The sequence below is a fragment of the Triplophysa rosa genome, linkage group LG4 (genome assembly GCF_024868665.1).
Source record: "Triplophysa rosa linkage group LG4, Trosa_1v2, whole genome shotgun sequence".
Taxonomy (NCBI): domain Eukaryota; kingdom Metazoa; phylum Chordata; class Actinopteri; order Cypriniformes; family Nemacheilidae; genus Triplophysa; species Triplophysa rosa.
Window position 1 is genome coordinate 16,448,770 of NC_079893.1, and position 13,213 is coordinate 16,461,982.

The following is a 13,213-nucleotide window of genomic DNA, read 5'->3' on the forward strand; positions in this document are numbered from 1 at the left end:
CCGCTTTCTCGACGCACCCGTCTCGCAAGGGGGGGGGCTGGTTGGTGTTACTGTCGAGCCGCAGTGGCTCCGCTCACCCCCCGCCCGTTGGGGGGCGCGAGATCCCCTCCCCCGGAGGGTTCTCGACAGTAAAGAAGCAGTCCTCCGTGCCACGACTCGGCCGCCTCGGCCGTAGAGTCCCGTGCACTGTCTGCTTCCCAGCAGCCCTGGTCCTCTTCGACACCCTCCAGCTCTGGCGTCCCCCACTCAGGCGGCCCCCCCTGGAGGAGACAGCGAAGAGGAGACCATCGCCCCATCAGCAGCCGCGGCGAAGCGGCCCTCATGGGAACACCTCAGGGGGATCGAGGCTACCATTGGGCCCGTCCCCAGCTACATCGCTGGGAAGTCGGATAGGGACGGATCCTGCCCCGTCTCTCCATCTGCTGGCCCCCTCCGGGGGGCTGGCGCCCACTTACTCTCAAAAAAGGAGAGTTTCCTCTCTCTCTGGGTTACCACAGCCGCTCTCACCCTCTGCACGACGGTGAACGGCAAACTCGACGTTGCGTCATGGCAAAGCGCAATGTCGAGTATAAAAACCAGCCCTCAGCACTCTCAGACAGACAGTGCGTTGAGCTGCGCAGTCGTCAGGCAGGAAAAGCAGCAGAGCCGATCTCCTCCCCGGGGGACCTCCCCCGGCAAGGAATCCGTACTGCTAGCCATCGAACCACCCCCCGGGGGACGATGAAAAAGATCGAACCTTTAGTCCCCCTGTTACATTTCTGGGAGCCTGGGCTTCACAGACTGTCAGGCTGGCTAGGGAAGACGATCCTTTTTGGCTACGCGATCCAGTTCGTCTCACGCCCACCAAGTTGCAGGGCATCCGTTATACCTCAGTCAGAGGCTAGGATGCTCCCGTACTTCAGGCCGAGGTCGCCACCCTTCTGGTGAAGGGAGTGATCGAGCCCGTCTCACCAGCCGAGATGTTCAACGGGTTTTACAGCCTGTTCTTCATTGTCCCCAAGAAAGACGGGGGACTGCGCCCTATCTTGGGTCTGTGTGTTCTGAACAGGCACCTAGACAATAGCTGCCTTTCAGGATGATCACGCAGAAGCGCATCCTGACGTCCATCAGGTGTCAGGACTGGTTCATGGCAATCGACCTGAAGGATGCGTACCTCATGTCTCTATCCTCCCTCGACATCGCAGGGTCCTCCCCTTCGGTCTGTCCCTGTCTCCACGAGTCTTTACGAAGGTCGTGGAAGCCGCCCTCCTTCCCCTTAGAAGGGGTGTGCGGGTACTAAACTATCTCGACACTGGCTCAGTTTGGCGCACTCTCGAGATCTGTTGTGTACACACAGGGACCTGGTGCTCGGCACATAGATCGGTGGGGCTACAGGTCAACTGAGAAGAGCAAGCTCTCCCCGGGGCAGAGCGTCCTCTTTCTCGGTAGGGAACTCGACTCTGTCCTCATGAGCGGCCCTGCTCACCCCCCGCGGGGGGCGCGAGACCCGCGACGAGGAAGCCCGCATCCACGCGGTCTCCCAGACGCATCGTGCGAGTGAATCCTGACGTACCCACCCCCGGTCCGGTTGGGACGTCACTCAGGCTAGGGCTTGGCCACTGGGCGGCTATACGCCCATAGGTGGCGCCTCTTCTCGTCCTGGTGGCTCTTCTCGGTCGAGAAGACCCGCGGAGTTGCTCGGTCGGGTACGAGCTGTCCCTCCTCAAGAGAGACGTGGGGAGTAACCTCTCCCCCTCCACACTGGGAATGTATGTAGCCGCTACGCCGCTCATCATGACCCAAGTGCTGGCGTAGCCTCTGGGACAGCACGACCTGGTCATTAGGTTCCTAAGGGGCGCGAGAGGGTGACCACCTTATCCGCGCCCCGTACCCTCTTGCGAACTAGGTGGCGGGCCTCAAGAGGCCCCGCCCCCTTCGAGCCACTCCGGGTTGCCGCTCTTTTCAGTCTTGATAAAGACGGCTTTCCGCATGGCGCTCATCTCCAAGAGGGTAGGGGATCTGCAAGCCCCTCCGTGTCCACAGATTGCCTAGAACTCGGGCCGGGATTCTCACGTTATCTTGAGACCCTGCCCTCGGCTACGTGCCCAAAGTTCCCACCACTCTCCCGAGAGACCAGGTGGTGAACCTGCAGGCGCTCCCCACCGGGGAGGAAGACCCAACCTATCCGTGTTGTGTCCAGTACGCGCACGGCGCCTCTACTTGGACCGCACGCAGAGCCCAGAAGCTCTGAGCAGCTCTTTGTCTGTTTCGGAGGTCAGCAGAAGGGAGGGCTGTCTCCAAACAGAGGCTGGCGCACTGGATCGTGGATGCCCTGTTAGGGCATACCGATCTCATTTTCGCCCCTGCCCGTTGGGAGTGAGGCACACCGCCTCATGGGCACTGGCTCGGGCGCCCTCTGGCAGACATCTGCAGAGCTGCGGGTTGGGCTATGCCCAACAACTCCGTGAGGTTTTAATACCTACGTGCAGAACCGGTGTCAGCCCGCATCCTGGCAAGTGTGGGACCGGCAGCTGGTAGGGCGTACGCCTGTCGAAAGCCCTTCCCCCTTCCTTAGGGGGATCAGCGGCTATTACCCTCCCCTCTTTCCCCCACTGGGTAAAGAACAGGCATTCCATCCATCACTAAGCACCCTTCCAGGGGACAGGCTGGGCAGAGCAGCCCTGCCCCCTTAGGCCGGGGGACAGTTGAGTTATCTCCCAGATGGCTCTAACCGGACCTAGTGCTCCAGACGTGGTAACCCCCCCTCCGTGGGCTGTTCCGTCTGATGTATCCTCATGAATGGTTCCCACCTTGGCAACCCATGACCTCCCCAGGTGGACTCCCACCTTGCGGTTAACTCCTGCAGTCCGCACATCCTTCCCATGAGTTCTGCCCTGATGGTGAGACCATGTGGTGTCTTCCACTAATTCCTCCCTACGGTAGGTAGTGGGCCTCTGCAGCGCTATTTTCCCCTGGGGGGGATAATGCTTACCCAGTGGCCCGTACGGTGCCGGGCGGCTTCTCGCCATTTAGAGAACTAGGCCTCCGCCCGTGACGGCCGGTGACAGGGGCTTCCCAACTTTGTGTAAAGCTCAGGTCACCCCTTCCTCTCCACTGGAGGGTCATAATTTCGCGTTGCGTGTTCGTCTGACTCGCCCAGGCCAGTCAACGTCGCTCCGCAGAGATTGTGACGACGGCTCAGTGCTGTGGCGTTTTCCATAGGAACCCCATTCTGTCGGTTCGACACAACGTCGAGAGACCGACAGAAAGGGAACGTCTTGGTTACGGATGTAACCTCGGTTCCCTGATGGAGGGAACGAGACGTTGTGTCCCTCATGCCACAACACTGGCCGCCCACCCCAGCGGTCGGGGGAGGATGCTTTAGGCTCCTCAGACCAAAGGTGAATGAATGAGCACGCCGGCTTCCCTCTTATACCCGACATCCGGGGAGGAGCCCGGCATGCAAATTTCATTCGCCAATTTTCATTGGCCTTTTCTAAATACTCAGAAGATGATAGGTTCTCAAGACAAACCATTCTGTCGTGTTCGACACAACGTCGAGAGACCGACAGAAAGGGAATCAATACACAAGAAACGATTTAGAATTAAGAATACATCTTCGCATGAGACCAAAGTTATTGCTGTGCTTATTGATGGCCCTAGATTTATAGTCTTTCTACTAGAATATGCTTTCTAAGCATTGAGTGGAAAAATGTGTATTTCTCCAAAACGCTACAGTAAAATAAGTCCATATATGGTGTGCATATAGTGTGGGATGGCCCCTACAGAAATCCATCATCAGTTTTTTCTACTTATTAGAAATAATGTTTCTATAGGCATTTGAAGTGGAAAAATGTGTATTTCTCCAAAACGCTACAGTAAAATAAGTCCATATATGGTGTGCATATAGTGTGGGATGGCCCCTACAGAAACCATCATCAGTTTTTTCTACTTATTAGAAATAATGTTTCTATAGGCATTTGAAGTGGAAAAATGTGTATTTCTCCAAAACGCTACAGTAAAATAAATCCATATATGGTGTGCATATAGTGTGGGATGGCCCCTACAGAAATCCATCATCAGTTTTTTCTACTTATTAGAAATAATGTTTCTATAGGCATTTAAGTGGAAAAATTTGTATTCTCCAAAACGCTACAGTAAAATAAGTCCATATATGTGTGCATATAGTGTGGGATGTCCCCCTACAGAAATCCATTCATCAGTTTTTTCTACTTATTAGAAATAAATGTTCTTATAGGCTTTAGAAGTGGAAAAATTGTATTTCTCCAAAACGCTACAGTAAAATAAGTCCATAATGGTGTGCATATAGTGTGGGATGTGCCCCTACAGAAATCCACATCAGTTTTTCTACTAAAATAATCTATATTTGAGTGAAATGTATTTCAATCTAAGAATATTCCTATATTTCAATAGTGATGCCCAATCATCTCGTTTCTCATTAATTGTTCAAGCTTCAAGTTGAAAAATGTGTATTTCTCCAAAATGCTACAGTAAAATAAGTCCATATATGGTGTGCATATAGAGTGGGATGGCCCCTATAGAAACCGACCATCAGTTTTTTCTACTTATGAGAAATATGTTTGTATAGTCAATTATATTGGAATAATATTTTTCAAACAAAATGCTTTCAAAAAACATACTGTAATTAAATCTGTTCAAATCCATGGGTACTGTAATTGCAAACTGCATAAACAGTTTTATTTGCAGGACAAAGGTCTAGAAGGCATTAAAATAATACATATTTAAGATACAGACAGAGACATTGGTTTCACAATATAACGTTACAGCAATCATAATGCAAACATTCGGAGAAAAAAACCTGCATAAATTATGACAAAAACGAGATATTCTAAACGTAAAACAAGAAATATGTTATTGACAAGAGACGCGGATCATCTACATTTAAATAAAGCTTTACAAGCGGTGTTCCTGTAATGTACCGTAAACCACTCAATAAGCGCGCATCTGAACCTAAACGGCGGCTGGCTTGACCGTGTATTTTCAAACCGCGGCTGGCTTGACCGCAGTGATTTACTGTGACCTCTTCATTGTGCCTTCTAATGCCAATCCTGTAGCCTTCATCTAGCATTCTAGCTGTTCAGCAATGCTAAGCTTCCCAAAAAACTCAAGTGGTGCTCGCTGCAGAGCAAATGGGCGGACGTTAGACGTCCAACGAGGAGGAGCTACAGATCCAACGAGGAGGAGCTACAGATCCAGCGAGGGGGAGCTACAGATCACATCCAGAGAGGAGGAGCTCACGTCACGTCCAGTGAGGAGGAGCTACGTAAACTTCACCTCTATGGGTCGTACTTTAATTTCCTCTCTTTAACTTTTGTCACGTTTTCATGACATCGTTTCTATGAGAAACAGTATGACTTACACTATCTGCACCCCTGCTTTCGTCCCCCCACCATATTAACGCTATTTGTGAATCATATAACATATATAATTCATTAATGTAAAAAAACGCTGATATGGTTTTTGCTTTGCCCTTACAGGTGATAAAAATAAATAAAATGATCACCTATTAGCTTGTCTCATCTCGTTTATTCCTTTTAAATGTAGACTCCACTTCAAAAAAACGGGGTGTCAATTTGAGTACAAATAGGTAACCTTGTTGTCAACGTAATTTCAAACAGCGGCCACAGTGGCGTAAGGTATGGTGTGTAGAGGATTGACGCTGGAGATAGGGGGTTCTTATTCACCTTTAGCCAAAAATGCTCTTTTACCTAATTCCATTACATATCAGATCAAGGAGGCATTTGTTTTCAATCAAATCAATTTAAACTTAAAATGACCTTTTATTCAAAAAGTTTAGGTTAAGGATACGTTGGGTATTGGGCTTTATTATCTCAATAAGATACCATCCTTTTAATTATTTGGATAAATATAATGATTTACACGGTTATTATTTCATAATGTTTAATGCACAACAATACTGAGGTGCAAATAGTATCTGCCACTATTTATAAGTATCAATATAGCATCTAACTCCTATTTACAGTTAATCAAAAGAAAATACAGCTATTTTTGGTTAGTGTAAATGGCATATCGCTAAGAAATGCTTCCATATTCACTTAGTGTAAACAGAACCTACAGCTATTTAAACTTAGTGTAAATATCATCTGTCACTATTTTCACTTAGTGCAAATAGCTGCTGCCAAATAAAAATGAATGCATGTACAACAGTATGTTGTGAAAATAATGTATAAGGAATATAATCTTGGATGGACTCATTACCTTTTGATTAAGACAATCACATGGATAAAGTGACCCTTTTCCCCACGAAACTTTAATTGGTCAAAAACAAGACATTTTAATACACCTAAAACTCCATGACAATACAAAACCATTTACAGAATTAACCCAGATCTACACCACCAGTTAGCTTTTTAAAGGTCAGGATTGTGCAGGCAAGACACAAATATTTATTTTATCATATACTTCCTGCATGAAAAACTACATGTCCTGCACTCTCTCAAAAGTGAAAAGGAAGGGAGCCTGGATTTTGTCCTGATCCATGCCACCATCATAGAAAATGGTGTCAATAAATAGGTCCCGCATTGTTATAGCCAACAAGGAATAATTTACATTTACATTTGCATTTATTCATTTGGCAGACGCTTTTATCCAAAGCGACTTACAAGTAGGAGAGCATACAGTATAAACATTTTGTCAACACGCTAAACTACCGTTAGTTTACAAGGCCATTCTACTAGGATTAAAGCTGGAGTAAGCAAAGGAGAGAATGAACAACAAGATATATTATTTTTTTTCAGACAGACAGACAGTTATTGGTCAATGATCATCCTGTTCATTCTTGTGACCTGTGGTAGGTGAACTTTCCCAGCAAAGTGGGTTCGGTACTCCTTCACCCAGTCACAGTGAGCAGAATCTGTTTCATCACAGCCGAGTCCTTTCTGCAAAAAGATAATAATATAATCAAATAAATAAAGATAATGAATAATAATGTCAAGTGTTGCTCAAACACTTATGAAACAGGAAAGGTAATTGCATAAACAAGTCAAACAATACATAAACATTCCCTGTACATACATGGATTCTCATAGCTGGGGTGATCTCCATGACGTCTGGCAAGATGGGTGACCTCCATAACGTTTAGATCCAGTTGGATCATTGGTTTGGTGACTGACTGTTGGCTTTATAGAAAAAGTGACAAAACAGTACACTTTATTCATGTGTGCATTATTTATTACAAATGACCTGTATACTGAGAAATGCACACAATGAATATGTTCATTCAAAGTATAGTTAGCAATATCATACCTTGCCAGAGGAAATGCCTGTAGTAACTGATGGCACCACCACCTCCTGATTCAGGCATGTCTAACTAATTAATCAAATATGTCAAGTAAAAAATCTTAATAATTCTCATTAATTGTCATTAATAATGGTCTTTTACTAATTGGCACCGATACTAAATTGTCTTTTCAGTCCATTTTGGTGAACAAATAACCAAAAAATTGATAAAACTCACTGCCAAAAAATCAAGGGCTTTCCAAGGGTCACATACATGGCGTACTAAAATACAAAATCAAAACTCTGTGTGTGCTAAACACTGCATTTGTTAATATAAGATCAGAAACAATGGTATAGCAATTATGACCACTTACCATCAACATGAATATTCCACAGTCATTCCCTTGAAGCTGAAGTGGTGCACCCTGTTATTTAAGAGTGGAATAAGATCATATTGTACATACAGTGGGCTATATAGTGTACTATGAATGTATTATATGATGACATTTCTCTGCTGTTTCTATAATAAAACATACATTCAATTATTATACAACAATAAATCTGGGGCGGTCACAACAAAAAATTGATCATACTGTATTATACCATGGTCAGTCTCAATACTGGATTCTTATTGGCTGGAAGGTGGTGTGCATTAAAACCGTTTACTGCACATGTAGTTCCAGTCAGTTTGCATAGATAGGCTACTCACAGTGTCTTTCCAAAATCAATGACAGTTTTAACCTTATTAATTGTGGCAAGACCATGATGTAATACGTGCCTAGGTGTGCATTAAACACTCCTGTTTTCACATCTGTGAGCTTCGCTTCGGGTGGTTCTCCATCTCTATGTCATGCATTAAAATAATTGTATGCACACTTAGACCTGAATTCCCTCTTACGTTAAAACAAGCATTGCTAAAATAAGTGGTGTCCACGTGTTAATGCAAATAATATGAAATGAATCGGTTATAATATACACTGTTAACAGTAGCGGAAACAAAACTTAAAAATGCTTCACTGAACCACAAATTAGCCTACATGTATTTAGGAGTTTGACGCTAGCGTCAACTTATGCATGACTACACATTCAAGGATATTCACATTCATTTTATGTTTGAAAGTTCAGTGTTTGCATTCTGCCGTTACCTCAAATTGTCTGTGACTGTCCGCCATCTCTCCAAGTTGTGCGAAGCAGCAGCACGCAAGTGGTGCGATGTAGCTCCTCCTCGCTGGACAATACATGTGCTCCTCCTCGTTGGACGTCTAGCGAGGAGGAGCTACGAATAAGCTCCACCCATTTGCTCTGCAGCGAGTAGCCTCTCGAAAACAATAGAAGGCATGACTTACATCGCATCCAGCTAGCCAACTCCGTTTTCCATAAGAACCGAGTGTAAGATCGACCGCGATCACTTGACTGCTGCTGAATTTGCAAGTTGGGTCGATCTGGTCCAAGCTCCTTGATCCGTTTTTTTTCTTCATCCGAACGCCTTTGGAACGGGTATTCTTGTAAAGATAAAACCGAATTTTCTTTCATCTCGAGATAATTTCGCTTGCTTCCACGTTAATCAGTACCTGTCAGTCAAATGACAATCTGCTGAGCGGTAATGAGAGGCGTTAAGAACGGTCCAATCACATGAGGCCAAAAATATAAAAACAATATTGATTCGCTTACAACAAAAGTGGGAGGGAAGGACGATTTGAAACAAGCCAATTAGAGCTCAGCCTCAAATCACATGCTTTTCAAAAATGTTCGTGCCTACATACACACTCGTTTGTCCAGCGCCCCGCACACGTATGAACAAAATACAATTTAGATTTTTTGATTTTTTAATAAATGATAATATGACTAACGGTGGAATAGTAAGACTAAATTATTTTATTACGTTATTAATTTGCGATATATATTAAACTTATTGTTGGCATATTAAAGTAGCTTTCTTCTCTGGATAACTTTAAGGGGGCGGCGCCCCAGCGCCCCCTATTGACCGGCCGCCACTGGTCGCAGCAAAGATATTAATATTAACAAGATGCGCCACTGCCATTACAATGAATGGGGAGAAATGCAACTCTCAATATGGCCGCTCTAACGAAGGAAGTCTGCCCTCCAGTGATACGAGCCAATCGTCAATCGGTATTGACTGGCGATTCTCTGGGACGGGGCTCTCGTGAGGTGCTTGCCAGGCTGTGCGCATGCACAGTAGATGAAGTGATCTCAAAAAAGGTGATTTTTAGCACAATTTAAGCTTAGCAAACCCAAGTTATGGTACAGTTCATGTCAGGTTTAATTATTGAAAGGACATATACTGTTTAATTGTGATTTTTTCAAGCGATTTTAAAAAGATCTGCCTTCCCCCATTCAAGTAGATAGGACAGTGGACTTGCTATAACTGCCCAGAGGCGTTGCAAACATGGCCGCAGAGTGGCACGACTTCCGTAAACGGACTTTGGTCGTGGGAGAATGAGATAAATCAATAATGATGATAATATTACAATGACGTGAAGGCCTACATATTTATGTAAGAGTGTTTGATGGACTGCTGTTTAGAAAACTTTTCTCACTATCTTCTGTGTATCTAACTCCACTGTTACTCTCGCACTTTAAATGATTGCTTGTAAAAAAAATTGTATTTTTGTATTTTCAAATTACAAATTACTTGTATTTTAATTAAATATTTTTTTTCACAACAGTATTTTGTATTTTGTCTAAATACATTTTATGAGTAAGTATTTGTAATTTGTAACTAAATACTTTTTGATGTATTTGTGCCCATCTCTGTCAGCACGGAGGTGTTTGAGAAAAATGCGTTCAGTTACCCCAACACAATCGGTAGGGCTATGGAGTTGGTGGTGACCAGCGGCCGTGACGTCGTCGACTGCATTCAGAAGGGGTTTGACCCTCTCAAGTTCTTCCTCAATATCATTTATTGGGACGAGTCCTGACATTTGAAGGCTAGGTGGAATTTCAAAGATTATATTTAATTTAATCCACCGAACTTCCGTCAGTGAGGGCTCAGGTTGCCGCTCTTGAAGGCGATGTGTTTGCCGAAATCGAGAAACGTGGGCTGTTCTTTGGCAGCCATTTGAAAAAGTACAAGGAGTACGGCATGCTGTGGTTTCTAAAATGTGGTCATGGTCATGCTGGAAGAGTGATCGTGATGTCTTTGGTTAGCTGTGTTATGGGATTCCATTTGTGCCAATAAAAATGAACGCAAACTTTTAAAAAACGAACAAAAATATACAATGAGAAAGAAAAAAAACACTTTGATAATGAAAACAATAAACTCAATTGCAAGAATGTGACATGATTTTCAAATAAACTGCTATTTTTCTTAACAATTTTCTAAGTTTCGTTTTTGCAAATAATAGTTTTGAATTCGCTGCTAGATTTTTCATTTGCGCTTTCTGAGTTTTCGTTTACGCTTCTCAATTTTTCGTTCGCCTTTCTGGCACAAATCTCACGTGTAGAAGGGACTTATGGCCACTTTACGCTGATTGGCTAGTGAGTTTTTGATTGATAGCTCCCTGACAAGGAAGTCGATACTGAAGACAGTACAGTGCAACGAATCATAGAGAACGATCTGCATGCTGTTATCTTTATTGTTTGTACTTAAAACTACTTTCTTATTTAGTTAGTATATTAGTAATTGGTATTTGAAGTTGGTAAGTCATGCGCGGTGTGGATCCAAGCGTCTTCCTCATCATCGTCCTCCTCAGCCTCAGATAAATGAATGTAATTCAGATAATAATGAAAAGCACTAAAAGTTTTATTCCTGTACAGTAGCAATTCTGTCTTTACTAAGCGCGTTCATTGTGTGCTTTATATTTTTTGTCAGGTATTATTTTATGGACTGTAAGTTTATTTTCTTAAAAAGGAACAACTTGCATTATAACATCCAATAAAGACACGTTACAGATTATTGGGTTGTGAGAAATTAACGTGCTAAATGAAAACATTGCTGCATAGCTACTGTACAGAGAAACTTTTAGCGATTTTATTATCTCGGTTACATAAATGTACCTGAGGTTGACTTGTGTCCAGCTGAGGAGGAGGATGATGATGTCGCTCTTGCACAGTCTCCTTTTAAAGAATTAAGTCCACTTATAAGTAAAGTACTGTATCTTTCTTTTTAAACTCATGGTGAATGTACAGTAGTATACCCCTTTCTTTACATTCACAGAAAGTACACCTCATAAAACACTACCAATACAGTCAAATGACATTTAAGTTTTTTAAACGCTACAACAAAACAAATTCATAAGGTGACACAATTAGAGGCCTTTAGAATGTTTTATTAATTTAGTCTGCCTCTTGCAAACAACAATTTCATTATGTATTTACACACCTACATAAAACAGGTTAAAGAAAAGCAGAAGAGAGACTTCTTAAACTATAAACAAACATTTAAAGATAGAAACAATACATAAAATGCCACCACGATTATAATCTATAAATTAGAAATATGAACTGGAAGCATAACACTTTATTGTATATCTCCTCAAAACTCACTAGGCATCTCATTTTCCTGATATCATTGTAATTATAAATTATAGACTGCTGTCTTGACGGCATCTAAACCCACGTAAAGTTGCATGTGAATATGGCTAACGTTATCTATCCTGTCTTTACTCGATGTTGGCTTGTTGTTTTGGCATGATAGAATCTGGAAGCGTGTCCTACGTTTAAGTGCGTGAAAGTTGGCAACCCTGCTAATATACTAACAAAATAAGAAAGTAATTTAAGTACAAACACTAAAACAATACAATACAGAAAACCGCAAACAGATTGCTCTCTAATCCGCTGCACTGTCTTCAGTATCGACTTCCTGGTCAGGGAGCTGTCAATCCAAATCTCACTAACCAATGAGAGTAAAGTGGCCATAAGTCCCGCCCACACGTGAGATTTGTACCAGAAAGGCGAACGAAAAATTGAGAAGCGTAAACGAAAACTCGTAAAGCGCAAATGAAAAATCTAGCAGCGAATTCAAAACTATTATTTGCAAAAACGAAACTTAGAAAAATAGCAGTTTATTTGAAAATCATGTCACATTCTTACAATTGAGTTTATTGTTTTCATTATCAAAATGTTTTTTTTCTTTCACATTGAATATTTTTGTTCGTTTTTTAAAAGTTTGCGTTCATTTTTATTGGCACAAAAGGAATCCCATACTGTGTGGGCATGATACTAAACAGTGAATTTGTGTCATTCCAGTTGCTTGCAGACCTCATTTGAGATTTACCTATGAGTCAGATGCAGCTTCAGAAGTGTAACGTTCTTTCACCGCTGCTGCTGCTTCACAAGCCTGCTTTGTACAGGCTGCATGAGTCTATGTCGTACAAGTCTTGTCTCTCCCAGCAGCACACAAGAGGCCTGCAGCGGCGGCTGCTGCTGCTGCAGAACCTGCCAGGCATCAAATCGAAGACGAAGAGGTTCCATCAGTTGAGGAGGTGGTGGAAACTGTGGAGTTAGGCACTGAAGCAGCAAGTGATTGTGCTCGGTGAAGGAGTCTGGACATTGGTCTCATTGATCCCAATACAGATTTGACTCATAAAGAGGCTTATGCTGTGTGTATTCAGCAGTGCACACAGTACAGCTTGAAAGCTCGAACATTCGGTTCTTTCAGAAGGAAATGCCAGCGATTGCAGGCATATTAACTGTGAATCCTTTGTCTACAACAATTTGTAGAGTTGTACGTCTAACGTTTCAGTTGTTATTTTAGTTAGATTGAAAATATGTGAACACCTGAGATTTTTGTAAAGGATCATGACAGTATAACTTATTGTTTGTTGTTTATTATGTGAGAGGTGTTCTTTTGTTCAGAAGTAGTTGTTAGAAGTAGCAAGCAAATTTAAAAGACCCCCAAATATATATATATATATATATATAAATAGGGCTGGGTATCGTTCCAAAATTTTCGATTCCGATACCGATACCTTGACTTCGATCCCGATTCCTA

At 43.2% G+C, this 13,213-nt stretch overlaps 1 protein-coding gene and 1 long non-coding RNA gene across 4 annotated transcripts in view; one reads left to right on the forward strand and one right to left on the reverse strand.

The window, feature by feature from the left end:
• The window catches only part of itga6b (integrin, alpha 6b), a 315,524-nt gene that overhangs the window by 171,155 nt on the left and 131,156 nt on the right, over positions 1-13,213 (forward strand). The gene's annotated exons all lie outside the window — the stretch shown is intronic.
• LOC130552618 (uncharacterized) lies at positions 7,101-8,504 on the reverse strand. The gene is made up of 4 exons (XR_008962768.1): positions 8,406-8,504; positions 7,635-7,685; positions 7,288-7,351; positions 7,101-7,160 (listed from the first exon to the last, which is right to left on the reverse strand). It is a non-coding gene; the product is annotated as an uncharacterized LOC130552618 (long non-coding RNA).